Genomic DNA, 16,904 nt, shown 5'->3' with positions numbered 1-16,904 from the left:
ACTCTTACAACTTTAGCGTCTATATATTTTTGTCATAAATTTCTTATGGGACGCAATAATTTATTTTCAAATCAAATGTTAGATCCTCCTAGATGTTAGATTGCGTGTTCAAGCAATCTATTCAGATTTATAGCATTAGGTTTAGACGAACATCACCGTAGACAACACAATAAGAATATTTACATTTACTTTTATTGTAATCTACATCAGCCCGTACTCGAGAGATCAGTCTCAGTAATTGGTATTGAAGGCTTTCAAAATACTAGGCATCGAAGCTAACGCTAAGTAATTACGAGCACAAAAGGAATTGTACTCTTGAAAATTTGTAATTCGGTACCGAGTCTAGGTATTGTGCGAGCCATTGACAAAATGTCTTTTACTTCGTGGATTGCAATGTCGACAAAAGATTTACAACGTCAAAGTAAGTAATCCGACATCGATGCGGATAGAGGGCCAACAATGGGGATAGAGGAACGGGGAATAAAGTAATAGACGGCAGTACACGGTCCGATAATCGCTTTGTATCGCTCGCGTTTTAATCAGCAATGTAGAGTGCCGTGTTTTATTTTTGTTTCGTTTCACCCTTTCAGGGGCAATCAGTCGGTCGTTGTTACACGGATCGTGACACGCACCACCGCGCGCGCCTCCAATCCTTTTTATTTTTTCCACGGTATTGTTTTGACGTTTTGTTGTCCCACTTCGAAAGCACAAATTTGTCACTAAGTACGATAATGAGAACAAATCTACGAAATTCGTGAAGTACGGATATCGACATCGGTTATACTTGAACACAACCAGCTCATACTAACACGTTTCAAATAATAAACGACATCTTCAAGATTAAATTACATGTTTGATGAATTCATGTAGTTTGAACCGATAAGAATTAAAAGAAGCTCAGTAGTTACAGTGTAATTTATATTTATTATATATCTGCATATGTATCAACAAATACTGACTCCATGCTTTTCAATCGTGTATTGATATATCTCGCATTTTTGCCACGAGGCCATTATCATCATTATTGTAAACAATATTTGTTCAGGTTTTAAGTCATTTTTAAGCTTACATTTGTGCCTCAAGCTTGGTTTCATTAAATGACGTAATGACGTCAATTATTATCGAGGCGAAGGTATTACTTATTCATTCGAATAATTCCATAATGGCTACCTGTATTTGTTTCTATTATTCACATAATTATTGATGAACTGAGTATTGTAGTCTGTGAAGTGTCGGAGGAACAATGGTGGCAGCCGTCAGCTCGCAGCGACCGCCCCTGAGCCTCGAGACTCATTCATATCAAGCGGTAATTAAGAACGGCTCGATGATCTCGGATTACGGAACGAGCCTCGGCCTCTTTAAATAGATTCGCGCAAACATTGCATTGTTTTCATAAAATTACTTAATTTATTTACTAATCTTACGGTTAATGTGCTTTTAAGTTAATTAGGTTTATCATTTGAAGAGGTTTTTTGTAAAAGATCGTTGGAACCGCAAATTAAATATTTTTTCTCAAAATATAGCTTTTCAAAAGTGCTAAGCGTTCTACAATAATGTACGTATGGATTTAAATTTTGATGTCATAGATAAATAAAGGGAATATTATTTATAATATAATAGGCACTTTACTTTCATGAAAAAATAAAGAAATAATAATAATAAACCAATACAAAATAGATAAGATTTTTGTATATATGTGATTAAGATTATAGTTCCGCTTTTAATTCAGACTACTGACGTGACCAACGTGAATTTCATGTTGTTGTTTATAAATAAAGAAATACAAACACAGTTTATACGTCAAGTACTGTCATAAACGCAAGCGGAAATGTAAAACAAAATGAATATATAAACAGTGGGCTCGGATCAATGCAGGCCGAGCAACGGTTTGTATTTGTAAATGCATTTGCGACGCCCGCGTGCGTAACGTTTTATTTACGTCGACTACTAAGTGCTGCCCGAGCTGTCGAATTTACTACCTGTAACTCGTAGTCATTAGGTATTTCAAATTAAAGTTAATTTATTTCCAAAACTAATCGAGTTATTTAGTGAAATTTCTAGCACAGAACCATTTCTTAAATTTTTCAATTCACTTTTCTGTTTGGTGTTGCGTCCAGGATTTGCTTCTTACACAATAAATACATTATAATTATACACCGAAGAATTACATTTCAAAATAAAACAGCAATTCTCAGTGTTCCTAAGAGGTTAGTTAGGTTGTGAGAAGAAGTCGTTGGTGACAAAGAGGCTGAACAAGACCTACCACACCACTTCTACATTCATATTGTTAACCAAATGAGTAATTGCTTGTAAATTTATTTTAGTAAGATATTTTATACTTTATCCTTTAGAGGATTTTATACCAAATTTTATTTAAAGTACAAAAGCAGAGAGGCCATATAAGACTAAACAGTCTAAAGTACTAATTTGGCTTTACATAACAGTTACTTGATAAGCCAAAGTACTATTTTATGAATTTAGATCGATATAATGGAACCACAATTTTCAAAAATCTTTGCACGTGATTTGTATTTGTGCATAATTTATAATACTTTTTATTTTTTATTTATTCATGACAATCCGAACTAGAATTCGATGTTCAAAACAAAATGTACTAACACACATACCCCCATGAACTACACCTCCGACCGTTTTATTTGCTCCGATAGGATCGTGCCGCTGTCCGCCCCCACCGGCTTTCACAGTGCAATATTTTGAATAACGCTCTTTTATTTACTTTTACTTTCATGTGCGACAAAGGTCCGTGCCGGGCTTTTATAAAAAACATATTGTTGATTGTTTTTTTTTTAAATCGTTTAATTTTTTATTTATTTTTTAATTCGTTGCGACTAAGATGATAAGTCCAACAAAATTCTCCAACAAATAACACAGTTCTTAAGTACATTACTTTGTGTTTTTAAAAAGTAATATATTGATAAAATATAGTAAAATAAAAAAATTAAACATTTAATAGGTTAAGAATTTTTTTTTATTCAATATAGAATCATTACACTTATTTAGACTACCGGTCCGTAAAGAAATATTTCAGATATTGTGGCGAACCTGCGAAAGAATCATAGCGGAATTTTTCAACAACTTTTATTAATTGCAACGGTACAATTTCTAGAAAAATTATAAAGCGTACTTATATATTTATTGATTATAAATTTATATATTGTAATTTGAAATCATTATTCAGCCAATGTAATCCGTCGTCATCTCTTTTAAAATAATAATTCTCTCGTCCAGTCACGATACATTCAGCCACTAATAAAACATTATTACACACGCGCTGTGTGTTGTTCTCTTCGCATCGGTGACGCGATTGTCGGCGTCGCGACTCGACCGCAATCATTTTACGCTTTTTGTGGTGCGAGCTTTAAACTGCCCCATTTGTCGCGTCGACACGCCTCATTGTTTTATATGTGATTGTTTTTGAAAAACTGCCCCGGTCTGCGCGATACGCCCGAATTAAAGCAACAAATTTACTGCGCTCGTTTACGGAACGATATCGCTGGATTTTAGCGAATTATAAAACGCACACATCGTCCGCGGATTTGTTCGGATTATGTTTTTATCGGCGCCTAATACGAAATGAAAAAAATCTAAGTGTTGTAATCGGCTTAGCGATTTCATCGACGACATTTATCTATGCTTTTTATCGTTACTTGGAATATCGAGAAGGATTCAGAACAATTATACAGTTGTGTATTTTTTTTAAAAATCATTATGAAATCGCGGGTTGAAATCCAAGTTTACATCTTCTTTTACTTGGTGGTAGGGCTTTGTGCAAGCCCGTCTGGGTAGGTACCACCCACTCATCAGATATTTTACCGCCAAATAACAGTACTCTGTATTGTTGTATTCCGATTAGAAGGGTGAGTGAGCCAGTGTAATCACAGGAACAAGGGACATAACATCTTAGTTCCCGAGGTTGGTGGCGCATAGGTGATGTAAGGAATGGTAAATATTTCTTACAGCGCCTTTGTCTATGGGCGGGGGTGACCACTTACCATCAGGTGGCCCATATGCTCGTCCGCCAACCAATGCCAGAAAAAAAAACTTAACTTTAAGAGGACGAAGAATTTTAAATGCTACTCAGCGAACAAACACCTTTCCTTTTTTATTTCAATTTCTAACAACCAATAAGCAAAGATAATGCTTCTATATTGAATAAAGATTTTCACTTTAAATTTACAAAAAAGATTAATTATAAGATATTTATAAAATTACAATATTTTTCGCAGACAGAATGACGTCATAGAAAGAATAAAATATGAGAAATATATTTTCCACTTTTCAGAAAATTCCTCAGCAATAATGTCGTAATTACCGTCATTCGGAACGGTCGGTCATCTCGTAAGAGGGTCACTTAAAAGCCTTTTCCTCCCCAAGGTCCCAAATGTTTCATTATTAATTCTGACATTATCTAACATGTTATAATTTCTCACCTGCCTGAGAAGGACGCTAAATTACTATATGGGACCAAATTTTATTATAAATTGTCACTTATGTTCCAACTGTGGAAGTGAATGGGTATATAGGTATATGGTACATAAGGTATCTGACTCGCCGGTGTAGTATCTAGCTTAATAATATAAAGTTGCAGTCGCCGAGGTCTCGGGTTCGAAATTCGAGTACGGGAAATATATTATTAGCCTTACGTGTCTAAGAAGGCTTAGTAACAGTCCGAAATAAGGAACTTTAAAGCTTAAAACTGTCAATGTTATTATAACCGACCGTACTTATGCACTTTAATATAAAAATATATACATGCTTATAAATAGGTAATGCACAACGTTAAATTACCCTACTATTTTCCAACTGTGTTCCAAATACCCTATTTCTCTTGTCGGTTACATAAAAACTTTACACGTTTGGTATAAAATAAAATCTGATTTTATAAATGACAGACAAACATAATACACTAGAACTCGAGTGAGAAATTTTGTCGCAGTAGAGAAACAAAATGATCATACGGTGAATGTGACGAGGCCACTTTCAGTTACGTCCTGGCGTAAACGCTGCGACACAGACGTCTTACGTCGCAGCGCGACGACGTAGTGAATAAAGATGGTCGCCCGTGACGCTGAATTGTAATATTCAATAGCCGGAGCGCTTTTATAAACATTGCAAAAGATAACATTCGTAAAAATTGCTTTTCTCCTTGAATGTAGATTGTATGTTTTATTTTTACATACAGATAATCCTTAACACGGTTTTTTTATTTGTTTTGTCAGTATATCGTATGTGTGCCCGTGGCATGTTGGGCCACAAGCTTCTCAGTATTCACTGAAGTTTCCCAACAAACTCTTCTATCATTCTTTATCAACTCAATGTCCCCCTTTTTTTTCACTGTGTGTTAAATAGTCTCAAAGCTTTTCACATCTAAAGAAGAACATGCACTAGATGTGCATGTTCTTGAGGTCACATAAACTGATATTATCAAAAACGTATATAAGGAAACCCTGATTAAAAACGTCATTCTTGGAATATAATTCTCTTAAAATATTTGTTATATTCTTAATTATTTTTAACTCATGACTTGTGGTACAAACATTGTACGGCTTTCTCTAGCCTTCGATATAATTTAATTTAATATTCATTTCAATAAACTAAATTTTAACACATTTTGTTGTAAATGCAAACAATCTATATTTTTGTAGATACACGTCTTCTTTTTAATAAATTAGTCTTCATATAATCAGCCAATAATTTGTTTTTGAAGCTCAAAATTATATATTTAAATATATTTTAATACGATGAAACATAACCAACCTACGTTTTATGTATATATACAAATATCGGCTTGAGGGCTAAGAATGTATTTCGCCTTGTGTCATGACAGATATTTAGGTCAGGGCGGGGAATTGCGTCAACCCAACTTACTGTGTATGTGTACGCGACATCAGCATGAGTGGAAGTAAAACATTTGTATACAATCATTATTAAAGTCACAATAAAGTGACTGTCGCCCATGAGTGGCAGAAGAAGTTAGAACCGACTCGCAGAGTGTTCTCTAATCATTGCCTTAGTCAGTTGAAAGCGATAGTCTTTTCGGTAACATAATATCTATCCATATAAGCATAACTTGTTGTTAACAAGAGATAATCTTTTCATACAGGTTGTAAGACAAACTTTATTCAAACGATTTAGTTTGTATAATCTAAACGCCTATAACAGCTGAGTCGATACAGTCCGCTTTTATCTAAGTTCAACCCATTTACTAGTTTAAATAGAACATTTGTGCGCTAATTTAGTTCGGTAAGCCGCGTCCGTACTGGGTGGTGTTAGCGAAGTTGCCATTGCAGCCGGCCGACGCCCACTCGTAATGCCCCACAAAAACAATTAGTTTAAACACCGTGCACTTCACGGCTACGTTTACTGCCCTTTTCTGGTAACTGTTTTCTGCATGACCGATCTCATAGGAATAAAGTAAACTGGACTTGTAATTACAAACGAATCTTTAAAGGAGTAATTTGCGATGGCATAGATTTAATATGATAATTTTAAAGGTTTTATCAAAACGAACAGCAGACACTGTGTTAAAAAACTGAAACACACCGTCCCGCGTCCCTTTTAAGATCATTATTTGCTCAAATTATAAAATAAATAATTAATAACAAAGGTGACGTATTCACAAAGGGACGCGTCGTTTTTCATACAACCGGCAAATTGTATTCGCTTTTGTTGCTTCACTTTCTACTACGCCCTCCATCTGCCCTTTGTTTTAAAATCTAAGTTCATTTAAATTTCAGTGTACTTTTGTATTGTATATAATTACTGGAAGATTAATCAAAAACATAAACAAGATCAATCCGAAGTTCGGATATTGGGTTTGGATTTTAGTGGGTTCTTTTGCTAAGAAAAACAGTCCCAAGATAGAATTTTGGCAGTGCGATACTTCTCTGCGTTAGTTATTGCTACGTAATGACGTGGGGTCCTGCGCCTGATCTCTCTCCTGGATTGCTGTTTCATCAGACTATGAGACAGAGATAACAATAGAGCTAGTTAGGTAGTTTAGTTAACTTGTATTTTTTTTATTCGTACCCTTTTGATCATATATATGTAAATAATTTACGAAATCAGTTTACGCCCAAATTTGAAAAGTCTCTTGCAGATGGTCTTCGTCTTCGCTGTTGCAATCTTACAAAATAACTGTATTATAAACTAGCATACGTCAAATATTATGACTTATTACAAATCGAAGTCATAAGCTAAAAGCAAAATAAACAGGATTGATGTAACACAATCATGGAGGGGAGGTAGTGGATGATACGCATTATACTTTGATATCCGAAATGTACATTCCTGCTCCGTCATTGCGTTAATAATATACAACTACACTAAGCTATACGAGACGTTATGAGAGTATATTGATTTTGATATAATTTGTAAGTAAGCTGGTGTTCATGACAAGGGTTTATTACTCTATATACGAATATATAATAAAGCATGGAGTCAGTACGTACGTACGTAGTATGATTTTCATCGAGACTATTTGTTCGAAATAATACGTAGGTGACTAAAAAAATAATAATAATCATTTTATTTCATTTCATTTCATAAGTGCTGTAGTTTATTGTACAGTTCTTGTGATACAAAATCATGTAATACTATTTTACGACGATATTTGTGCTCATCTTGAGCGCCATATGCGAATATACTTTGAAGTATAAAAAAATTACACTTTGCAGGAAATTATATTTAGCAGGACCTCAGAGTACGAATATTAATGGATGTTATATTTATACAATAAGTTACGGCTCAGATATAACAACAAACTTAACAATTTTGGTTTGCTTTGTTATTGTACAAATCATGGAAATACATGTGATAAACAGTCGTAACATTAAAAAGATTTCTTTAACTGCGAAATGTATCTCAAACCATCAAGCGGTTAGAACATTTCTCCCCACAATCTTTGTACAAGCATACCATCAACATTACTCCGTAAAGCTTCGTTATTAGCCTTTTTGTTCCTTCGGTCCCCCGAGATCGTGTACTCCGCAAAAAGAGGATTACAATATAATGAATTATTTCCCCGACCACGGAACCAGTGCTATTTGCTTTATTGCTCTTCACGTCAAACATAATCCTTGTAGCGATTCAAGCAAGTATCAGATATGCCTTGATCGCTAAAAGTAAGAATACCGCATCGAGGAACGTTAACTAATTTCCATAGTGTGTTCATACATTATGAGTTTACGCTTTATTTGCTCGTTAACTAACGTGTTTTATTAATTACAATTCAGTGTATGTTTGTTTATTTTGTATGAGAATACATTTATGACTACTCTTTGTTTTGCTTAGAATGGGTAAGTTTTAATAACAACTTTCTAGTTAAAACTAGATTTAGACCTTTATGTGGTTACAATAAACAAATAAGTGAGATGGATAATTCACCTACGTAGGTACTACCTCGTCACAGAACTAAAAACACCGGAAGTGACTATTTTCTCTCTCACAAGCACGATGCATACTATGGTATATTAATATATAACAAAGTTTAGACTAAATCCACTTTTAAGCAATAACCCATTTACATGTGGTCCATTGGCAGGTTCAAGATTTCATATAGCCTTTTGTTACATCAAACTCCAAAAATCAAACGAATATTACATACTGATTATTTCGACTACTTTCCATGTAGTATAATACTATTTTAGACGGTATTATTTCGCCAGAATTAAATCTATTAATCTAGAGACGTGGACAAGTACTAACCAGTGGCCCAGTCAGCTGTTATTCGTAATAGGGTCCGGGGCAGTGCTTAGAGCGCCTCTGCTTCGAAAACGCAGTAATTGAAAACAATATGAACTAAGTTCGAACTAAGTTAGGTCGGAAATTTCAATGAGAATATTGAACTGCTCTCTAAGGCTCAGAGCGCGGCGCCGATAGTTTCAAGATTATCCGATATCTAATCGATGAACTCGATTCGGTCAGTTAGCGACGAAGAAGTCCAACTTCTGTCACTGTTACACATTGTTAACTAATATTATTGAAATACTTCCATAGAATTACTGCTTTGTCTGTTTCCATCCGACCCGTGCAGGTTTCCTGATTCATTTTTCAGCGCCGAGAGTGAAATACATTCTATATAAATATAAAATATTAACAATATTGATAAAAACCTTCAGGAAAGGTGAAGGTAGCTGCTTCACGCGGTTCTACCCACGCCAAACGTTACTGCTCCGCCCCCGTGGGTTTATTATAATAACCTTTTTCAACTAATATATAATATAAAAATATTTTTTCATATCAGACTGATAGATCCTTTGATCAAACAATTAGACAAACTCTTACGTCATCACTCATGTAAAGCATTTTAGTATTATATATGTTACGCACCGTGATAGACTGAACATTTATATTTGTGTGTGTACTGCACATAGCACATTGTTGGTTGTCTGTGCTTTTAATATTATTTTTACATGGGATAGATTTTTTTCAGAATTAAAAATAGTTATGTACTCTTTTATCTACAGTGAATATAAAAGAAATACAGACGTACTACAATAAACACGCTTGTACAATAAGCCGGCCTTATCGCTGAATAGAGCGACCTCTTCGAGACAACCTTAATAAAATAAAAATTAAAAAAAAAGATAAGTAAGGCTTGTTCCCTAGTAGACTAGACTATACATTCGTAAGTGATTAAAAAGCGTGGAGCAAAATTCGTTGATTTTCATGAGAAAACTCATCTACTGAGTTCCTTACCGGTTCTTCTCAACGTAATCTATATCCCATCAAAAACATAAATGTAAAAATGAGAGCCAAGTTAAATATTATGATATATATACCTTGGTTGTTGTCTTCAACGACAAAAGAAGTGAGATCTAAATTTGTGCCAAGTTAAATAGTCCTTTCTGAAATTTATTTATAACTACATAAAATATCTACATAATAGTATTTGTGTTTATAAACATATAAGAACTAGCCAAGTCAGACCTTAGGCAACAATATATTACCCCAAGTTATAAGAAGAAATGATATTTTATGTAGTTATAAATAAATTTCAGAAAGGACTATTTAACTTGGCACAAATTTAGATCTCACTTCTTTTACTAACAGTATTTAAAACGGGATATTTACCATGTTAATAAACATGATAAAAAACATGGTAAATATCCCGTTTTAAATACTGTTAGTAATAAAAATAACCATGTTAATTTAAAATCTCACTTCTTTTGTCTTTGAAGACAACAACCAAGGTATATATCATAATATTTAACTTGGCTCTCATTTTTACATTTATATTTTTGATGGGATATCACTACTTTTTGTATATAAATTATTAGTAGGTACTTATTAATAACAAAATTAATACCAAATGGTTTTTGTTAAACTATTCTATTTTCTTATGTTTACGGGGTATAATTGTCTTTTTTTTTATTCGTTCTTATTTTTCTTGTAGGTACCTCTAAAATGTTCGAGTGAATTGCCCATTCAGTGTCCGGATTTTTTTTACGCGTTTTCTGTTTATACTTAATTTACCCAAGTAGGGGTGGTATAACGTGCGCAGACAGTTGTACTCTACAATAGAGCTCTCTTGTGTCTTGATTTGACTTGGACCTAAATTGATAAGATGTACTCCATCTAAGTTTTTAACTCTAGAGAGGCCAACGTAAGCCTGCTCTTTACTTAATAAAGAGGAGCCTATGTCGAAAAGAGCACCGTCAAGGCGAAGGCCTTGTGATTTGTGTATAGTAGTAGAATATGCTAAGCAAACAGAGATTTGTTTCCTCTGAACATATATGTACATTACTTAATATCTGTAACTTGGTTTTGACTTCTAGTTCGCAAACTAAATTATGTTTAAATTGAATTGTTATTTTACGTGCGCTATTTCTGTTGTCGACATCCCCAATGTACTTTCTCTATTTTTCCATTGGACCCATTCACCAGTCCTTTGCTGACATCAGCATGCTTGCTCGATACTGTTCTTCCAAGCAATAAGGGTCCCCGTTTGTAGCGCTAGAGTACAATCTTAAATCATTCCTGTTACGATATACATACTCTACTACAGTCTCACGAAACCTATTTTATTGTTGTATACTAGTATACTCCAACAAAAAATATGCAGTCGAATAGACTAAGCAGCTTCCATTGGAAGGCATTGAAATAATTCTTATGAGCGTGGTTGCTACTCGCTCAGACACGTCCGCGTTAAGGTTTAATCACAACGCTCCTATCCCGCTGCTCCGGCGTCGCGTCACGCGCCGTGTACCGAAATGTCTATTATTTTTTTTTTTAAGTATAATGATTTTGCACCATTGATGTGCGCTAAATGCTAGTTAATAACGCAATAAATATGAAAGTCGGCTATACTCATAAGTAATAAAACGGAAATATTTGGATTTAAAAAACTTAAGGGTGATATTTAACTTGTTATATATTCACGTGAAGACCTTAAAATCCACATTAAGACCGGCTGTCATAAGTTTTGATTGCTGGTTCTTACATTTTTATTTTATTATACAGTTATTACAGGAACTATTAAGTATATAAGTGTTCCTATAGACCCAATAAAATGAAAAATTATAATAAAATGATAAAAAATTACCAGTTTCAGATGTTTTCCTTTATATTGGCCTCATTATCTACCTGCATGCCAAATTTCAACTTTCTAGGTCACCTGGAAGTAGGTTATAGTTTTGATCTATAGGTCAGTCAGTGATAAAAATGACGATTTTTAGACGTTAATATCTAAATAACCATTCGAGATACGTTTATGAAATTTGGAACACATGTGTATCTCGCGAGTCTCAATATATGAGCCAAATTTGAGACATTTATGTCAAATAGTTTTTGAGTTATGAGGAGGTCAAAAGTGGCTCCAAATGGTTCGTGTAATATTACACACGGTGCTGCTCGCCAGTTCTGTTACTAGAACTTGGCTGACACGCTACCGCGTGTCTAGATTCCGAAACGGTGTTAGCTTTAATTTAGTTTATTCCTAGAAATCAGTTTTTTTTTTTTTAATAAATGCTTGTAAATTGACGGTGACTAGTCGACACACTAGTCTCCGACTTAGATGGTCACACAGCCTCTAACAAGTGGTTCTCTTACCAATTACCAAAAAGTTCGTTTAAAATCTATTTCAATATTTGAGAAAAAATATAGGATAGGTTTAGGTAGCTTGGTAGTCCCTTTTTTTCAGACATTAATGGTATTGTAAGAAGTTGTAATAAACTTATATTTATAAATATTTTACTATTAAATCTCTTGTAAACAATCAGCAAAAATTACTTACTTTCTATTTCCATCGAGTGAGTTTAAATCTTAAATAACACGTACCGTTGTATACAATGCTGATATGAGCCGATGGCAACGTGAAGTTATACTGGATTCATAACAGCAATGATATAATAATTTGAAATAAATTGTTTTATGAAATTATGTAAAATATTCGCATATTGAAATTCTCGACAAACTCAAAACCTTTATTATGAAATATTGGAACAATTGTCCCATCCCATTACTGCGGACACGAGGATAATAATGTACAATAAGCAGATGACGTAGCGTTTGTGATAATACCAAGAGACCAACGCAAAAGAGACTCTACTAAAATGATTTAGAGGCTATTTCAGTGTGTGGGAATTATGATGCATTAAGCACGTGTGCTTGTGTGTACATAAATACAGGTATAGAAAGGGAAATGTTGCGAACGTAATAAAAGCCCGAATAACGAATAATTCTCGTTTCATTACATGTCAAACAAACGTACTGTGACGTCATACTCGTATTTATCTACGTTTATTATTCGGTCGCGGTGCTCGTGACGAGGGCTGTTTATCTGCGACAAATGAATGATTGTTATATTTTGAAACGGTTTCGGTCTTGTTTGTTTCCTTATTAGAACTTCCAATTGGGATCTTAACAACGTACTCTATCTGGAGTTGATTTTGAGCGAATTATGAAATTTTGTCAGTACGAGTCAGAAGAGGCTCTTGAATTCATTTGCAATTATTAAATATAATTTAAATTTTTATATTTAAATTTGATCGCAGTTCACACGAGAGGCGAATATTCTAGAATAACTAATTTAATATGATGATATCGTCTTTATAGCTTAAAATGTTTCAAGGCAAATAATAATTGAGTAATTCTTATTCTAATCACAGCTTGTAATAAAATATATTTTCGATTGTACCATAACGTACATAAAAAATAGGCATTTAATGTGATGAAGCGCACTCTCATAAATAATAAAGAGAATTTAATTACTTTGTAGAAATGTACGAAATTAAAAGTGTATTTTGCGTATTATTACTTGTATAAGATGGACTGACGAACACTATCAGATTATGCAAAGCCTGTAGCGTAGTCTCCGAGGATTCTCGTCAATCAAGAGAAATTATTAAATTCAACGAAGGAAGTGCGCGATCGTGCCGCGCCTCCGGACTCTTTATTAACATTCCTCGCGCCTCCTGCCCGACTTCAGCGGCCTTCTGAGGCAAGGTGCGCTCACGTCCCACTTGAAAATTCCTTGACGAATTTGCTAGATTTTTTATTTTTATTTTTATGTCGCCGAAAATACAAGAAAACGAGCGCGATGAACTTCGTCGTCTAAAAGAAAAGATTTAAGGGACTAATCATACTTTAATATTATTTTACATTTCTTTAAATATCTTTCGTATTCAACGTTTCAGCGCCTCTTTTTGATCGAAATCATAATTGCAAGATTTCCTTTGTAGCGGTCGGAGCTCGCAATCTCGAACGCAAATTACATCCATCAATTAGGCTCGAAGCAAACACAGCGAAAACATCGCTTCGAATATTAACTATCCACGAGTGAGACGTCGAAATAATAAGACGTCAAATAAATTATGCGCTTCGAGCGTCATCAATTCGGATGAAAATATATATTGTAATCCACACAATTACTCACGGGCGTCGCGAGCCGATGACTTACGCCCGCCGCTTAACGGACAGCCGGCTCTGCCGCCGGTAATGTGCCGTCATATTTCATAGCCTCCAAATACAGCTTAAAAGTAAAACAGCGCAAGTGGGGCGAACTAATTATTGAATTGGCTTAGTGATTCAATAGGAATCGGCCGCGAGACTTAATGCACGGGCGGCTCCAAGTTGGCTCATTCTATCGCCGAAATGACAAAATTCGCAAGCGCGGGACAAAGGCTTGAGCCGGATTTGCGACGGCGGATTTGCGGAGAAACTTCCTCGATCGGCGCCGCGACGCCTCTAATGTCCTTAAACCCTATCCATTCCGATCTACTGGAATTATGCCTCCGCCAACTTCCCCCGCCTTTCATTGAGCACTGCAGTAGTCGTGATTGGAAATAAATTATACGTCGATCAATGTGCTCTGCGGCGCTAATTAATTTAATAAATAGAACGGGCTCGTTTCTCATTTAGTGTGACAAAAACATAAAGCTTAGGTTATGTACTACTGGTCTGTATTGTACTGTCTGTACTGTATTGCTTCTTTGTTTGGTTGTTAAATGAGTTAAATGAATGTTATAATAACGAATATATGTATGTGTATGTGTGTGTAGTGACTATTTTACTATCACATAGGAACTAGTGTTACGTGCGAGTGCACTGCACTCATTCAATTAATTTGACGGCGAAATATAATGACGATGGTGCGAGCAACATAAACTCGTATATAAATAATATTACACAAATACAACGTAGCGCTTAAAGTGCTAAACATTTTATTCATAAAGGCGCCCTTTGTCATCTATTTGGAGACTTAAATAGGACCTTTATTAAAAAAAAACTGAGTAGAATTTATCACTCTTTTTCCACGACTTTGTAAGCGGAAATTGTTAGCAAGTTTGAAACTTAGCAACGTGTTATTAGATCATATATTTAAGTAAATATTATATTATTTAATACAACAGACTAGGAGGTTTATTTAGAGGGGCCTCGTGCCCGTCTAAATGAAGCCCACCCACTCATCATATTATATGTATTCTGCCGTTAAACAGAAAAACTTATTATTGTTGTGATCCGATTTGAGAAATGAGTGTGCCAGTACTTAGTTCCCAGGTCTGGTGGCGCATTGATGATATCATGAGAAATGATTAATATAGTTCGATTTTGCATTTTATTTTATTTTTTTATTTAATAAAAGATGCCTTATTACATATCGTAAAGATAGAAGTTTGTTTGGCTGAATGCGCCCATCAAGAAGTACCGATTGAAGAAGGTTAAATTACTGTAAGTAAGTCTAAGTATGGGTAATCGCTACTAGTATTCGATATAAATTAATTTCAATAAAAGATTTAACCATTTCGCAACATTTACACTCACCTTACAAGTTTACCGATGAGTATCCTTACTTTATATAGTAGTACCTTTTAACACAAAGTGTAGTCGGTCAAATTTTAAAACAACAATAAAACTGCTCTCAAAATGCGTTCCATTAAACGCAGCTCGGCAAAAGTTACTTCAATCGTTTCCACGTTCAAAGTAAGCAACGGAGTTTAAAATGTTGCGACCTCTGTTTCGAGAACAAACGTCACGAAGAGCATCCCAGGTGCGAAGTTGGCTGCAGCGGCACTTCTATTTTTCATCTTGTTTAATCCAGCTAGTGACACTCGGATTCTCATCTCCGGAGTTTCGGTGATTAAAGTTTGGAAACCTATGTTCCGTACGTTAGTCGGCCCGCATTGACGTGCCTCTAATTACACTTTTGAACATATTTCCTTCCTCCCGTTTGAGAATCGAGTTAGATTTCACACACGTGAATAAAGTTATGTTTTACGCTCTGCCGTCGCTACAACTTTGGATAACTTAAAAATGTAATAATTTGCTTAAATTTAATTTGCTCTTAAAGTATTTAAAAAAATTATTCACCGATTTGAGTTTATAGAATTAGAATAACTAATTGGCCTGTTTTAAGCTTCTATACGTGTTATGTGTCCGGCTTGGTGGAATTAGCTCCAAAAGTTTTGCTCAAAAGAAGAGGAGACTAACCTAACCTAAGCCCAGCAGTGGGACAACTACAGGCTATTTCTTTAATAATTTACATAAATATAATTAAAAAAATGGTATCCAGGTGTCTTTACATAAAGTAATTTATTATATAAGACATACCCATCCTTTGTCTCGATCATAATTAGGCCACATCACCATTTGCGTCGGGATTTCGGGAATCAAGGACATAATAATAGTGAGTGAGTCTGTCAACGAGGAGATGACGTTGGAATCCTCTTAAGTAATGTATGATTACATTTTCTTTATGAGACAATGCAATTACACATTCCCATTTGTGTGATTAAAGCCACAGAGTGCTACGTCACTAAAATATCAACATGGTTTCTTTTACGACCGCCAGCCGTCATTCGCTCCGGCATACAAAGGAATATTGAATAATATACACGAGAGAGTATAAGCAAACAGTGTTATCAGGTGGAAAATTTTCTCTTTATTCGTTAATGGGAGCCATTCTCGAGGAGCCAGAGGGGAAGTCCCCCGCGGCCTCCGTGATCATCCGCGAGATTGTGCTTCGATGGAACTCGTCCCGCAAATAATGGACACTCTTGATTGAATCACTCGCACGCCTTTCACGCCAGATTGATTCAACGATCGAGATTCGGATAATTCGAAACGGTTCAGATCGTAATCAAAACATGCGTAGAACTGTTTCGTGCTCGAAATTAAAAAATATCGCACGTCGCTCCTTCGCTTTGTAATTCAGAGGGTGACTGGAAATAAATAAATGAGTTACTCTTCACTTGGAAATGTTTTCAAATATATTTGAAGAGTGTGTATTCTCAAGTACACAAACTTCGTGCAGTACAATGCAATCCAAAACGATATAAAAAGTAAGTAAGCTGAATTATGACCCATTCTTATTAATCAATTGCTTTGTAATATTTCCAGTCAAAAAATACTCATCTAGTATGATTTTACAAGCATTTTTAAGT

The 16,904-nt window shown here is 34.9% G+C and overlaps 1 protein-coding gene across 1 annotated transcript in view; it reads left to right on the top strand.

The window, feature by feature from the left end:
* LOC125077380 (nephrin) overlaps positions 1-16,904 on the top strand; it is a 393,621-nt gene that overhangs the window by 327,861 nt on the left and 48,856 nt on the right. The window lies entirely within an intron of this gene.

This window comes from Vanessa atalanta, chromosome 3 (genome assembly GCF_905147765.1).
Source record: "Vanessa atalanta chromosome 3, ilVanAtal1.2, whole genome shotgun sequence".
NCBI lineage: Eukaryota > Metazoa > Arthropoda > Insecta > Lepidoptera > Nymphalidae > Vanessa > Vanessa atalanta.
The sequence above is the reverse complement of the archived record's forward strand: the minus strand, read 5'-3'. Positions and strand labels throughout refer to the sequence as shown.